This window comes from Capra hircus, chromosome 25 (assembly GCF_001704415.2).
Source record: "Capra hircus breed San Clemente chromosome 25, ASM170441v1, whole genome shotgun sequence".
Lineage (NCBI taxonomy): Eukaryota > Metazoa > Chordata > Mammalia > Artiodactyla > Bovidae > Capra > Capra hircus.
Genome location: NC_030832.1, coordinates 13,144,726 through 13,160,888, shown reverse-complemented (window position 1 = coordinate 13,160,888; position 16,163 = coordinate 13,144,726). Strand labels below are relative to the sequence as shown.

At 50.9% G+C, this 16,163-nt stretch overlaps 1 long non-coding RNA gene across 1 annotated transcript; it reads left to right on the top strand.

The window, feature by feature from the left end:
• On the top strand, positions 2,815-5,854 carry LOC106503608. Its single transcript, XR_001297300.2, has 3 exons — positions 2,815-2,994; positions 4,193-4,335; positions 5,812-5,854. It is a non-coding gene; the product is annotated as an uncharacterized LOC106503608 (long non-coding RNA).

Here is a 16,163-nt window from a genome sequence, read left to right as displayed (position 1 = left end):
GGGAGGCATGAAAGGGTTTTCAGTAAGGGGCTGAGGTGAGTTTTCTAGAGCCCTCGGCTGAATGTGGAGAATAAAGGGGTGGGGGGTTGCTATTACATCGCCGAGACACGGCCATGGTTGATAAGAGAAGAGATGTAGAAGAGGTTTAGAAGGAGCCCTGGGGACCACTGGCTGGAGGTGAAGGAGAAGGTCTCTTCTCCGGGAGTGGGGGAAGCGGAGCCAAGAACCTTGGCAATGATAGACCAGGGGCCATTCCCTGAAAGCCTCTCCCCTGAACACCCTAAGAAGAGGTCCCCAGATCACTGGTGTTACAAGGTACATGGTGTAGGGAGGCCAGGAAGAGTTGAGATCTGAAGGATGACGATGAACTGGATACATGTCGAGGGGAGAGTAGGGGGCCCCTGTGGCTGCAGAGATGGAGGGGGCCAAAGGGGCCTGAGTGGCTGCACGTGGGAGCAAGGTACGAGATGAGGTGAGTGAGTATAGGAGCCAGGCCGCAGGACACGAGTGAGCCACTGAAGCACTTTGGCTGGTGACGTCACCTCATGTGTGTCTGCAGTGGTCACCAGGCTGCAGGAGGTGACATTCTTAGATCAGGAGCTGGAGCATGTGTCCAGATGAAAGGTGAACTCATGTGACTCCCACAACCAGAAAAAATACTAAGCTGCACACATCATAGGTATTTGTTTCCTTGGACTGTACATGACAAACTGCCACAAACAGTGTGGCCTAAAATAACAGAAATTGGAAGAAATACGGTTCAATGTAAAAACAAAACAGAAACTGTTTCGCTCAGAGCTCTGGAGGCTGGACATCTGACTTAGGTTGCTGGCAAAACCCTGCCTCCTCTCAAGTTTCCAAGGAAGGACTCTCTGCCTGTCTCTTCTAGCTTCTGGCATTTGGCAGCAGTCCTCAGTGTTCCCAGGTTGTGACTATATCCCTCCCATCTCTGCCTCCTTCATCAGAGCCCAGGCCTTCTTCCCTGGGTCCCTTCTTGTAAAGATCCCATTGATTGATCCCTAATCCAGGCTGACCTCATCTTGACTTGATTATATCAGCAAAGTCTTGATTTCTAAATAAAGCCATGGTACCTGGGCTTAGGACTTCAACACCTGTTTTTTGGGCCGGGGCACAATCATCACACGACATTAGAGGATCTTGATTTTGTTTCAGACACACGTGTGGTCACTCACATTCTGTTTCTTTTTTAAAATTAATTAATTTTTGGCTGTGATGGGTCTTCATTACTTTTGCACGAGCCTTCTCTAGTTGCAGCGAGCAAGGGCTACTCTTGGTTGCGATGTGAGAGCTTCTCATTGCCGTGACTCTTGTTGCGGAGAACAGGCTCTAGGGCGCACAGGCTCAGTAGTTGCATCTCCGGGGCCCTAGAGCACTTGGGCTTTGGTAGGTGCAACACAGGGGCTTAGTTGCCCCGCAGCATGTGGAACCTTCCTGGGCCGGGGATCGAACCCGTGTCCCCTGGATTCTTATCCACAGGGCCACCAGAGAAGTCCCAGTTCTGTTTTTTGATGCAGATGCTTGTTACCCAAGAGTTTTCACTCAGACTTGAGCTATGCATTGATCTGTACACCTTTCTACACCCATATTCTATTTCAATTAATGTGTTAACATGTATGTACATGCCGAGAACAGAGGCTGGCAGCCATTGTCTCACAATGTTAATAGAGGCTTCCCTGAATGGAGGGTTTTTTGGATTCATTTTCTCCCTGGATGTTCTGATTTTCTGCCATAAGCATGTGTTAACTTTATTGCATAATAAATAAATAAATCCATGTGTACCCTAAAAGAAGAACTAGAAAGGAACCCTTACCAGTCCTTCCCTGAACCCAAAGCTATTGTAACAGGAGGTGGGGGTTTGAGCGGGGAATTCGGTCTGCCCTTCCAATCTGTTCCAAATAAATATTTTTAGCCCCATTACCCACCCCTTCAAATGTCCTGCTAATGATTTGTGGCTCTGATGATCCAAAGAGACTTTCTGTGGAGCGTGTGGCTTGGCAGTTACCTCACCTGTGTCCTCTTCTGGAGCGAGGACGGAGGTAATAATAGAACTGACCTCATGGGTGGCTGGGAGGCTTCACTGGAATAATGCACGTGAAACCCTCTGCACGGGGTGGGGCTGCCACGAATACCCTCCCGATTAGGAAATGCACGGACCTCAGTGGCAGGCATCTCGCCGTCCTAGTTGAGTGGCTCAGCTAGTTAGGGGAATAATACCTCGCCCCGGCGCACATGGTCATCCTTGGGGGATGGTCAGGGAACGATGGGGGCTTCCCTTCCCTGCGTGTTTTCGTGTTTTGCCCCCTTTTAACACAGCTTGGTGCTCTTCTTCTGCTGACCTCCTTACCTGTTGCAGCTGTGTGCTAATTCATCGTGTTTAAGGCAATGCACTGCCGTGACGGTTTAGTCATCATGGGAAGATTTAGAGGGAGCAGGTGGGGAGCGAGTGCTGAGGAGGTGGCTGGACGAGAGGAGCCAGCGGCTGGTGGGGCGAGGGGGTGGAGCTGTTTGTAATTCCCCTCGGGCCCGCCCACTGCCCTGAGCCACGCCCCCTGCCCTGGACCACACCGCCGGGGGCTGTATCTCACCGGTCTCTGCCCACCCGCTTAGGAGGTTGAGCTGTGCCTTGTTTGGAATCCAGTCTCTCCTTTGGCAATATCTGCCCAAATTACAAACGCAGAAACCCTCTTGTCCTAGCTGGGCTACTGCCCAGCAGTAATCCTACAGATAAACTGGGACTCATGGGACATTATTTATGTACAAGGTTACCCTTTACAGCATTGTTTAAAAGCCAGATACTGAAAGCAACCTAAACCCTCCATCAGTAGGGGGCTGATTAACGACACCAGCACAATCCTATAATGGAATACTGTACTCTGCTGCTATAAAGAACAGTGTGGAACCTTCTCTAAGGTTTATTAGCTGAGAAAAGCGAGGTTCCAAACAGTATATTCCTCTTTGCATAAAAAGGCAGGGGTGAGTATACATTTGTATCAGCTCATATTTGCATAAAGAAACTGTGGCTACCCACTGAATGACTAAAGGTTAACTCTGGAGGTGGGGGGTGAAACTTGGTGGTTGGGGTACACAGAGACGGGAAGGGACATTGATTTGTTCATTGCCTGTTTTCTGAGTGGCTCAGTGGTTAAAAAAAAAAAAAAATCCACCTGCAGTGCGGGAGATGCAGATTCAGTCTCTGAGTTGGGAGGATCCCCTGGAGGAGGAAATGGCAACCCACTCCAGTAATCTTGCCTGGTAAATCCCATGGACAGAGGAGCCTGGCGGGCTACAGGTCACGGAGTCACGACGAGTTGGACATGACTTAATGACTAAACAATAACATGTGAACTATCTAGTTTTCAAAACTGCAAATTAAAAAAAAGCATCTTTGAAAGAAAGCACTTTTTTGTTTGTTTTTAAAATATTGATTTAGCTGTTTGGCCACCCCAGGCCCTAGCTGTGGCAACTTTTGCTGCAGCATGCCAGGTCTAATTCTCTGAACCTGACTGAACCTGGGCCCCCTGCTTTGGGAGCACAGAGTCTTAGCCACTGGACCACCTGGGAAGTCCCTCAAACAAGCATGTTTTAAAGCAGCAGCCACGGCTCAGACGTCCCCGTTGCATCTTGCTTCAGCCTCTAGTGGCTGTGTGACCTTGGGCAGGTTACTCAGCCTCTCTGGTTTCAGTTCCTCCGCCCATGAAGTGGGAGTAATAACAGTCTCAACCTTAGGCTGTTGGAAGGATTAAATGAGATCAGTGTGCCCAGTGCCTGGCATGCAGTCGGCAAGTAACAAGAGTGGGTAGATGGTGGCAGAGGGTTGGCTTTCTGAAAGCAACGTGATGTGAGCCCCAGAGCCGCTGTGAGCCTTCTCTCTAGTGTCTGTGTCTTGCCTCTGCCGCAGGGGCCCTGGCCTGACAGGAGCCATTTGTTAAGTGACAGTGGTGTCTCCTGTCTTTCTGTCTGCTCTCTATCTGCGTGCTCAGTGCAGTGGGCATGGGGAGATCTCACAGTCTTGAGTCCTGAGTGTGTGTCTTCGGGAAGGAAGGGAGAGGAGGGCTGAGCTCAGGCATGTGAGGACCAGTTGGGTTGCTGTGAATGGGAGCCCTGGGTGCTGTGTCCCTTTGGAGCTGGCTCTGGCCTCCTGACATTGGTTCTAATTCCTGGAAACCGGAAGTGTGCGGAGCCTGGGGTGTCGTCCTTGCATGGACCCCCACGACTACCCCAGCCCTCATGCTGCACAGATGACACCAGCAGAGCTGCGCACCGCCTGCCCAGACTCCAGCCCTGGACACAGAGTGAGCCAGACCCAGCCCTCAGGTCAGAGGCCTTCCCACTCCTGCCCAGGGAGGGTTTTTTTTTTTCCCCAGATGGTTCTACCCACCAAAGCTTTGGGGGCTGGTTTCACTAGAGAAACAGCCCCTGTGCCTCAGTTTGTTCACCTGTGAAATGGGGCCATTGCCCCCATGCCTCCTCCCCATGAGGACAAAGGCTTTCCTCCTTTGGAGGGAAAAGGGACCAGGGGACCCATGCCCTCATCTGTGCATTTGCCTTTACTCAGTGGAGACGGTCCTGAAATCCAAGTCAACGTGCCTTCTGTCATGTGACTTCTGATTACAGTAGAATTTTTTTTTTTGCCTACTCTGGGTCTTCGTTGTGAGCTTCTTTAGTTGTGGCACCAGGGCTTAGTTTCCCCGTGGTGTCTGGAGTCTTTTAGTTCCCTGACCAGGGGTTTCTCCCCCATCCCCTGCCTTGGAAGAGGGATTCTTATCCACTGGACCACCAAGGAAGTCCCTAAAACACAGTCGACTTGAGTGGATGGGTAAGACATAGCTCCAGACTCAGATGTCTGGGAGTTTGAGTTTTGTATAAATTTATTCCATTGCTGTTGGTCCTCCATCCTGCCAGGCTGGTGGGAAGGTTTAGGCTCGGTTTGTCAGGGCTAACCCACCTGTGAGAGTGAACGCTGTGGTCTGCTGACATTGGCAGGCACAGATGATGCGTGCGGAGGGGCGTCGGGGTCCCTTGAGATCTGAAGATTGGGGCTGCCTGGGACAGGACCCAATGGGCAGGGTCATCCCTTTTCTCTCTTGGGGGTCTCTCTAACACTCAGGAATCAGAGTGTGAGCCTCTTCTTCTTCCCCTACTCAGCATAAGCTTTACCCTAGTGCTTCCAACATGTTCCTGGTCCAAACATGGCGCCCTGGTCTCCATTCCCTGGAGGCACCAAGGGCTAGAACAGGGGTTGGCAAACTTCCTGTAAAGCCCCAGATAGTAAATGTTTTAAGTTTTACAGGCTGTATAGTCTCTCTGTGGGTCAGAGGCATCCCCAGACAATACGGAAGCAAATGGGCAGGCCTGTGTCCCAGTAAAACTTTATTTGCAAACATAGCACAGCAGAAGAAACAGTCAACTTGGGAAACCGCATGGAGGCTTCTCAAAAAATTAACAGAAGCGCCACATGGTCCAGCAATTCCACTTCTACATTTATATCCAAAGAGATTGAATCAGGTTCTTGAAGAGCTCTGTGTACTCCCGTGTTTCTTGCAGCATTCTTCCCAATAGTCAAGATATGGAAGCTAAGGTCCGCTGACAGATGAATAAATTAACAAAACGCGGTATACGCATACAGCGGAATAGCATTCTGCCTTAGGAGAGACGGAGATCTTGTCATTTGTGGCATGGATGAAACTGGAATACATGGGAAATGAAATAAGTCAGTTCCAGAGGGATAAATAGTGTATTTTTCCACTTATATGAGGAATCTAAAATAGTCAAACTCTGACTTGCCTGCAGGTCTACTGGTTAGGAATCCGCCTGCCAATGCGGGGGACACAGGTTCAATCCCTGGTCCAGGAAGATCCTATATGCCGCAGAGCAACCAAACCCGTGCACTGCAACTGCTGAAGCCCGAGTGCCGAGAGCTCATGGAAGCCACTGCAGCGAGAAGCTCGGAGCACTGAAACCGGAGAGGAGCCCCCACTCTCTACAGCTAGAGAAAGCCCGCACTCGCAGCAACAAGGGCCCAGCACGGCCAAAAAATAAAAAAAATAGACTCACAGAAGCAGGGTGATCGTGGCCACGGGCTTGGGAGATAGGAAGAGGGGACTTGCTGTCCGATGAGCATCAAGTTTCAGTCGTGTAAGATGAATAAAGTGTAGCGAGCTGCCGTCCAACAGAGTGCCTCTAGTTGACAATAGTGTGTGCTTAAACATTTTTTAAGAGGTTGATCTCATGTTTTCATGTTAAGTGTTATTTGTTGTCGTTCAGTTGCTAAGTCATGTCCGACCCTTTGCAACCCCAGGAACTGCAGCACGCCAGGCTTCCCTATCCTTCACCATCTCCCAGAGCTTGCTCAAACTCATGTCCATCGAGTCAGTGATGCCAGCCAACCATCTCACCCTCTGTCATCCCCTTCTTCTCCTGCCTTCAATTCACTTCCTGAATCCTGCCTTCAATTCACTTCCTGAATCCTGTCATTTCTATATCTAAGCATCTCTCTCATCACTTGCCTTAAGTCTCTGCCCAAGATAATTAGAACATGAGGCTGGCTTGTCAATTTGCATTCATTAAACACCCACCTCAGTCAGGCCCCGGGCCGGGAACGTGACAAACTGCCATGGAAGCCTTGGGACAACCCTGAGCAGAGGTGGCGTGGATGTCCTCAATTTACAGCTTAGGCACAGAGAGGCAGGGCGTCTTGTTCAGAGTCAGGGAGAAAGGGGCAACCAGGACCCACCCCAGACCAGCCTTAGGCAAGAGACGTTGGTTACACACCTGGGCGTGCTTGGGACTTACCAGAGCTCGGGATGGTTGCAAAAGAGCTTCTGAGAATCTGATGACCCCGGAGGCACCAAGCGCAGGTAGCATTAGGCAAATCACTGTAGGGAAATGTAGCTTCCCCTCAAAGGTAAATTAGGGAGTATTGATTTACAAAAGTCTCAGTCCTCTGGGCATTTTCTCCTTTTCCTTCTTTCTCAGCGAAGAGTCTGCCCTTCCTCTGACCTCCAGGAGAAGTACAAAGGGTGTGACAGGATCACTTTCTGGGTCTTTACATTAAGGCTCTGGCTTACATATGCTGAGGCCAGGGAGCAGCCAGCTACAGTCTGGTTTGGGGTGCGTTTTTTTTTTTCAATGTAGTAAGACAAAGGTCCGCACAGTCAAATCTACGGTTTTTCCATTAGTCATGTACGGATGTGAGAGTTGGACCTTAAAGAAGGCTGAGTGCTGAAGACGAGATGCCTTTGAACTGTGGTTCTGGAGAAGACTCTTGAGAGCCCCTTGGACTGCAAGGAGACCAAACCAGTCCATCCTAAAGGAAATCAATCCTGAAAGAGGAAATCATTGGAAAGACTGATGCTGAAGCTGAAGCTCCAATAGTTTGGCCACCTGATGCAAAGAGCTGACTCATTGGAAAAGACTCTGATGCTGGGAAAGACTAAAGGCAGGAGGAGAAGGGGGCGACAGTGGATGAGATGGTTGGATGGCATCAATGACTCAAAGGACACGAGTTTGAGCAAGCTCTGGGAGTCGGTGATGGACAGGGAAGCCTGGCACGTTATAGTCCATGGGGTCACAAAGAGTCAGACACGACGGAGTGACTGAACTGAACTAAGGGAGTGAAATCCTTAAGTCCCCCTTCTTTCTGTATATTGTGGCCTCTCTGTGGAACTTCCCGGAGCCTCAGTTTCTGCCTCTGTGAAATGGGGATGATGAGTAGGATCAGCTTGTAGATAACGTCAGTGAAACAGTGCCCAGCGCCTTGCAGGCCGTGGGTGCCTGATAACAGGGAACGTTTAGTGTTAACCTCTGCTGGATCCCTTCTTCACTGCCTTGTGCTATGTTGACTCATCTGGGTTTCACCAGCAGCCTCCTGAGGACAGGGTCCAGGTCTTGGTTGGAGCAGAGAGGGTGTGTCATCCCTCGGATCACTCGGGGAGAGGGTCTCATGCTGAGGCTTCACTCACCAAGAGCCTGGACGCCAGCATCTGCTGGAATTTATAAGATCATCTCATCTTCATCATCGCTATTTACACAGCTACCTGCTACCTACAGCCAATAGTCGAGGCTTTCCACTATGACAGATGTGTGCTGAGTCCTTTAAGAATGTTTTCAGTTTAAAAAAAATGAGTTGGTTTTGGGATTTCCAGTGGTTAAGGCTCCGCAGAGCCTTAACTGTGCCCTGCAGAGGCACAGGTTCGATCCTTGCCCAGGGAACTAAGATCCCACATGCCATGGGGTGAGGCCATAAAAAAAGAAGAGTTGATTTCAAGAAAAAATATTAAGCAAAGAGAACAGGATGAAAAATCAAATGTGATTCAGGTTCGGGAAGGCCTGGAATAGCATACAGAACAGGCCTGGGTTACATGGAGCAGATTGGGGCTTGTGCAGTAGGAACCAGATTTCTCAGGGGGAGCGGGTACTTCAAGGACTTTGAAGCGCTTATCATCTCCAGGCCTCAGTTTCTTTATCTGCAAAATGGGGCAGGTGATGATGGTGAGAATTCATTGAGGTCAAGCGCCTGAAAGACTCGTGTGTCTGACACTCAGCTATCATTTTGGGGATGGGGAGGGGAACTGTGACATGATATCCTAGATTGGGTGCTGGAACAGGAAAAAGGGCATTCATGGAAAAAACGGGGGAAATCGAATAAAGTCCAGTGTGTACAAAGTTATAGTAACACGTTAACGGCTTAGTTTGGACCGAAGTACCATAGTCCCTCGAGATGTTAGCGTGAGGGGAAGCCACATGAAGTGTGTGTGGGACCCTATGTTCTATCTTTGTGACTCTTCTGTCAATCCAAAATGTTAGTCACTCAGTCGTGTCCAACTCATTTCGACCCCATGGACTGTAGACCCCCCAGGTTCCTCTGTCCATGGGATTCTCCAGGCAAGAAAACTGGAGTCGGTTGTTTTTCCCTTCTCCAGGGGAGGGCTTCCCTTGTGGCTCAGCTGGTAAAGAATCTGCCCACAATGTGGAAGACCTGGGTTCGATACCTAGGTTAGGAAGATCCCCTGGAGAAGGGAAAGCCTACCCACTCCGGTATTCTGGCCTGGAGAATTCCATGCACTGTATAGTCCATGGGGTTGCAAAGAGTCAGACACGACTGAGAGACTTTCACTTTCTCCAGGGAAACATTTCTGCATTCAACTGAACCCAGATCTCCTGCCTTGCAGGCAGATTTTTTAACCACTTGAGCCACCAGTCAATCCAAAATGTCTCCTAAATAAAGGTTATTAACAAACATCAAAATGAATGGGGCCACATGCTATAATCAGAGAAAGATGTGGAGGCCAGCTTGGGAAGTTAGGAAAAGCCCTCTCAGGAAAGGAGGACTAAGCTGCAGAGAAGAGCGTGGTGTTCCTCGAGGAGGGGGCCGCTGTCTCCGGAGGATGACACAGGCAAGCCAGCCCTTCCTGGCCTCCTGGTCTTTGCATCTGCTCTTCCCTGACCTGGAGCCGCTCTTACCTCCTTCCCTTAATCTGGCTCAGAGCCAGCAGGCCCCGTCAAGGGCTCTCCTTTGCTTTCTGCCCCCCATAGTCTCAGCTCCTCTCCACCAGGGTCACCTTCCTCTGCCTTCTGGGGGCGGGTGGGCAGGGGTGGGACCGGTGAAGCACATGAGAAGCTTTGAGAAGTATCGTAAGGAGAGGTGGGTCATGGAGGCAGCGACCCAGGGACCCAGTGATCAGAGATCACTCAGTGTGAATTGCGGATTAGATTTCTCTAATCTAGTCAAGGACACAGGTCAAGGCCATGACCTGGAGGTCTTAGACCTTAAGCCCCTGGCCCTCTCCTTAAACCTGCGGTGGGATGGTTCTTCCTTTGGTCCCGGCAAATGTTGAGCACCGACTGCATACAGGTGCCCTGACTGATCTAGGGATCATGCAGCCGAAAGGCTGGGCGAGTCTCTGTGCTCCCAACCTTCAGCATCTCCCACGGGCCCCTCCACAGAGCCCATATGGTGATGAGAGGATGAGAGGAAGAGGCGGGGCCCCTTCAAGGTCATCTCAAAGAGAACAAGGCTCTGGGAGACAAGGGCAGCAAGCTGAGGGGGGCGAGGTCCCCTGAGACAGGAAGGTCCCGATTGAGCTCAGCCCCAAAGGACAGAAGAGGGAGCCAGGCTCGGAGAGGAGCGGGGAGGGGATGGTTCCTGGTGGTTGAAGGCGGCTTTATTCAGATGGTAAAGCGGCTGCCTACAATGCGGGAGACCCGGGTTCGATCCCTGGGTTGGGAAGATCCCCTGGAGAAGGAAATGGCAACCCATTCCAGTATTCTTGCCTGGACAATCCCATGGATGGAGAAGCCTGGTAGGCTATAGTCCATGGGGTCGCAAAGAGTTGGACACAACTGAGCTGTTCACTTTCTTTCCGTTTTTCTTTAGGGGGAGCAGCTGGGAGGCTGAGCAGGTGAGGGGTCCAGGGTGACTGGGAGAACAGGGCTTCTCTGAAAGTCAGAGCTTCCCTGATGGCTCAGATGGGAAAGAATCCGCTGGCCATGCAGGAGACCTGGGTTCGATCCCTGGGTGGGGAAGATCCCCTGAAAAAGAGAATGGCTACCCACTCCAGTATTCTAGCCTGGAGAATTCTGTGGACAGAGGAGCCTGGCAGGCTACAGTCCATGGGGTCTCAGAGTTGGACATGGCTGAGTGACACACACTGGAAGTCAGCCCACAGGACTGTGAAAAAGGAGCCCTGCCACCCCTCAGATCCTCTGGCCAGACCCCAGCCCCAGCCCCAGCCCTGGGTCTCTGGGACGGAAGGAATGAGCCTCCCTGCTCCATCCTCTGGGAAGTGCTGGCTCGGGGGAAAGTCAGCTGTTCATTCTGGAGCAGGGGCCTAGCCCCACACTGGGAGGACTGGGTCCCTCCATCTTTCCTCCCTCCTCCCTGAGCCATTTGTCCCTTCCGTGGACGTCTGGGGGACGTTGGTAGCTGTGGGTGCCAGGCAAGCTCCCTCCCACCTCACCCTGGGTGGACAGAGAGCACCTGGGGTGTCCTTTCAGGGGACCCCTCAGAGGCACCTGGGGACTCCCAGAGCAGCCTCCCCTCCGAGGGCCTCAGCGGCCCACAGCCCCAGCTGTTCCTGCCCATCACCCCCGAAATAAACCTCCCAGGGAGGGCATGGCTGAGCCCACAAGGCCGGTGCCAGGGAGGGAGATCGGAGGGCAGCACCAAGTGGCATTCAGGGAGAGGCCCCTGGTCTAGGAACCAGAGCTGGGAGGTCTGGGTCTCCCCTGGGACCCAGCTGATGAGCTAGCTAGAGGTGGCGGCATAAAACCCTTGCCCAAGGCAGTCCCCTTGACCTGGCACGTTCCTGCCATACTGTGGCTTGGGTCACGCTTACTGAGGTATCGGAATACTGAAACATTTCCAGACTCAGCAAGTAGCTGTAGCCTGGAGACCTCCCAGAGCACCCCATTGCCCCAGCCACCCCGGCTCCACCCCCGGAGCTCCTGTGACCAGCACCAAGGGCTCAGTGCTCAGTGTGGCGGAGGCCACAGGACGAGGGCAGGCACACACTCTGATTGGCGTCTGTGCAATCAAGGTCAGACGCTTCCAGTCCATTGCCGCCCAGCCTACCTCTCTGCTCCTTTGACAGCTCATTTCTTCCTCTTCCTGGTGAAGCCCTGGGTTTATTTTCAGTTCAGCTCAGTCGCTCAGTCGTGTCTGACTCTTTGTGACCCCATGAACCACAGCAAGCCAGGCCTCCCTGTCTGTCACCAATTCCTGGAGTTCACCCAAACCCATGTCCATCGAGTCGGTGATGTCATCCAACCATCTCATCCTCTGACCCCTTCTCCTCCTGCCCTCAAGCATCAGGGTCTTTTCCAATGAGTCAGCTCTTTGCATCAGGTGGCCAAAGTATTAGAGTTTCAGCTTCAACATCAGTCCTTCCAATGAACACCCAGGACTGATCTCCTTTAGGATGGACTGGTTGGATCTCCTTGCAGTCCAAGGGACTCTCAAGAGTCTTCTCCAACACCACAGTTCAAAAGCATCAATTCTTCGGCGCTCAGCTTTCTTCACAGTCCAACTCTCACATCCATACATGACCACCGGAAAAACCAAAGCCTTGGCTAGATGGACCTTTGTTGACAAAATAATGTCTCTGCTTTTTAATATGCTGTCTAGGTTGGTCATAACTTTTCTTCCAAGGAGTAAGCATCTTTTAATTTCATGGCTGCAATCACCATCTGCAGTGATTTTGGAGCCCAGAAAAATAAAGGCAGCCACTATTTCCACTGTTTCCCCATCTATTTCCCATGAAGTGATGGGACTGGATGCCATGATCTTCGTTTTCTGAATGTTGAGCTTTAAGCCAACTTTGTCACTCTCCTCTTTCACTTTCATCAAGAGGCTCTTTAGTTCTTCTTCACTTTCTGCCATGAGGGTGGTGTCATCTGCATATCTGAGGTTATTGATATTTCTCCCGACAATCTTGATTCCAGCTTGCGCTTCCTCCAGCCCAGCGTTTCTCATGCTGTACTCTGCATATAAGTTAAATAAGCAGGGTGACAATATACAGCCTTGACGTACTCCTTTTCCTATTTGGAACCATTCTGTTGTTCCAGGTCCAGTTCTAACTGTTGCTTCCTGACCTTCACAAGAGGCAGGTCAGGTGGTCTGGTATTCCCATCTCTTTCAGAATTTTCCACAGTTTATTGTGATCCACACAGTCAAAGGCTTTGGCATAGTCAATAAAGCAGAAATAGATGTTTTTCTGGAACTCTCTTGCTTTTTCCATGATCCAGAGGATGTTGGCAATTTGCTCTCTGGTTCCTCTGCCTTTTCTAAAACCAGCTTGAACGTCTGGAGGTTCACAGTTCATGTATTGCTGAAGCCTGGCTTGGAGAATTTTGAGCATTACTTTACTAGCATGTGAGATGAGTGCAATTGTGCGGTAGTTTGAGCATTCTTAGGCATTGCCTTTCTTTGGGGATTGGAATGAAAACTGACCTTTTCCAGTTCTGTGGCCACTGCTGAGTTTTCCAAACGTGCTGGCATATTGAGTGCAGCACTTTCACAGCATCATCTTTCAGGATTTGAAACAGCTCAACTGGTATTCTATCACCTCCACTAGCTTTGTTCATATTGATGCTTCCTAAGGCCCACTTGGGAGAAGGCAATGACACCCCACTCCAGTACTCTTGCCTGGAAAATCCTATGGACGGAGGAGCCTGATAGGCTGCAGTCTATAGGGTTGTGAAGAGTCGGACACGACTGAGCGACTTCACTTTCACTTTTCACTTTCATGCATTGGAGAAGGAAATGGCAACCCACTCCAGTGTTCTTGCCTGGAGAATCCCAGGGATGGGGGAGCCTGGTGGGCTGCCATCTCTGGGGTTGCACAGAGTTGGACACGACTGAAGCGACTTAGCAGCAGCAGCAGCAGCAGCAAGGCCCAGCTGACTTCACATTCCAGGATGTCTGCCTCTAGGTGAGTGATCACAGGTTTATTTTGCTCACCTGCAACTCAGATGTTTTGCTTTACTATTATTTATTTATTTGACTGCGCCAGGTCTTAGTTGCAGCACACGGGATCTTTGTAGTTGTGGAGTGTGGGATCTCGTTCCCTGACCAGGGATCGAGCCAGGGCCCCCTGCTTTGGGAGCATGGAGGCTTAGCCACTGGACCACAAGGGATGTACTCAGCACGTGTGTTTTATTTATTTATTATTTTTTAATATAAATTTATTTTAATTGAAGGCTAATTACTTTACAATATTGTATTGGTTTTCCATACATCAACATGAATCCACCACAGGTATACACGTGTTCCCCATCCTGAACCCCCCTCCCTCCTCCCTCCCCATACCATCCCTCTGGGTCGTCTCAGTGCACCAGCCCCAAGCATCCAGTATCATGCATCGAACCTGGACTGGTGATTCGTTTCATATATGATATTATACATGTTTCAATGGCATTCTCCCAAATAATCCCACCCTTTCCCTCTCCCACAGAGTCCAAAAGACTGTTCTATACATCTGTGTCTCTTTTGCTGTCTTGCATACAGGGTTATCGTTACCATCTTTCTAAATTCCATATTTATGCATTAGTATACTGTATTGGTGTTTTTCTTTCTGGCTTGCTTCATTCTGTATAATAGGCTCCAGTTTCATCCACCTCATTAGAACTGATTCAAATGTATTCTTTTTAATGGCTGAGTAATACTCCATTGTGTATATGTACCACAGCTTTCTTATCCATTCCTCTGCTGATGGACATCTAGGTTGCTTCCATGTCCTGGCTATTATAAGCATGTGTGTTTTAAATGAATGCTTGCATGACAATGCGGGCATTAAATACCTCCTCTGCCTCGGGCTTTGCTTCCTGCTGAATCTCCAGAAAGACTTAACCCCCTTTCTAAAGAGCTTCTCCCTCATTTCCCTACAGGAATGTATGCCTAGTATTGTAGCAATTCTCATTTGCTAGTAGTAGCTGCCAAACCTTTGTTCATCTGTTCATCCATCTGACACATCATTTCTGTGGTCCTACTATGTGCTAGCTGCTGCTCTGGGTGCCAGTGGTCCCCCAGGGAGGAAAGCGGTCCAGAAGCCAGGATGCAGTGGTTAGAGAAAGGGTGGAGGTGGAGTTACTGTGATGTTCAGTTCTCAGTGATGGTCGGGATCAGGAATTGGCCCCTGTGCAGGTGGCTGGGATGGGGAGAAGGATGGCATGCTGGAGCCGAGAAGATCAAGGACCCCAGAGGATGGTCAGCAAGGATGCTGGCGGAGCGGGGCCAGGGAGAGGGGTGGGCAAGCGCGCTTGGCACCAGCTGCATCCCACCGCCTTAGCTGAACACTCATGGCCAAGCTGGGCGGGCTAGACATGCTACCACGGCCCCCGTCTTACACGTGTAGGGACTGGGGCGGCAGTGTCCTTGGGGTCGCAGCTCAGTCTCTCGTTTGTAAATGAGGACTGAGCTCCCCTCCCTGCCTGCATGCTGTGGCACCTCACGGCGCTACAGGGGCTCACTCTGCACCGCACCTTCGGGATCCTCAGGTCGTAGAACTCTTATCTGGAGGGTTCTCTGACCGCAGGGCTCCCCAGGGCAGGCAGGCTCTCTGCTGTCTCCATATCTCATTAGTGTTGCCACTGGAGCCACCTCCCGTCCCCTGGAGCTCTGGCAAAGGATGAGGGTGACATTTGTCTTCATCTCTGCCGGCTTGGAGACAGCCTCCAGCCTCGTGTCGGGAAGTGAGGCTCTGTGAAAATCCAGAACTGGGGTCACCTCCAGGACCCACCTGTGCTCCTGGTTCTTCCTCCTTCCCCGGGTCTTTCTCCCTTTTTCCAAACACTGGGCTGTCTCAGGTCTTTAGTTGTGGCATGCGGGCTCTCTCGCTGTACCACGCGGGCTTAGTTGTCACACATCATGTGGGGTCTTAGTTCCCCAAGCAGGGATCGAACCTGCGAACCCTGCGTTGCAGGGCAGATTCTTAGCCACTGGACCACCAGGGACGTCCCTTCCTCAGGTCTTTCTTAAGCTCTGAAAGTAGAATGTAGAGCTTTCTTTTCCCTGCTGGTGGGTAAAACCACGTCTCTTTTGTGGGCCCAAGTGGATGTCTGCCCTGCTAAGGCCATCGGGAACCTAGGGGCTTCTAGAGACAGCAGAATAAAATTGAGACCACCCACGATCAGTCACTCAACACACATTCAGTAGCACATCTTTATTAAAGAAAACAGGACTGTGCCCATTGACCTCACTCTAGAGAACCCCTACTATAGAAACAAGGACATGGATGTTCAGGGGGTCAGGGCAGCATGAATGGCTGAGTGAAGCACTGGAAGCATCCTAAACAGCGTCAGTGGAGGGGAGTGGGCAGTGCCCTGCAATACACTGAGGTCTGTCACCAATGGGGAACACTGTTGTTTTGCTGTGCAGCCATGTCTGACTCTTTACCGCCCCATGGACTGCAGCATACCGGGCTCCCCTGTCCTTCACTGTCTCCCAGAGTTTGCTCAGATTCATGTCCACTGAGTCGGTGATGCTATTTAATCATCTCATTCTCTGCTGTCCCTTTCTCCTCCTCCCCTCAATCTTTCCCAGCATCAGGGTCTTTTCCAATGAACCATGTCTTCGCATCAGGTGGCCAAAGTAATGGAGCTTCAGCTTCAGCATCAGTCCTTCCCATGAATATTCAGGACTGATT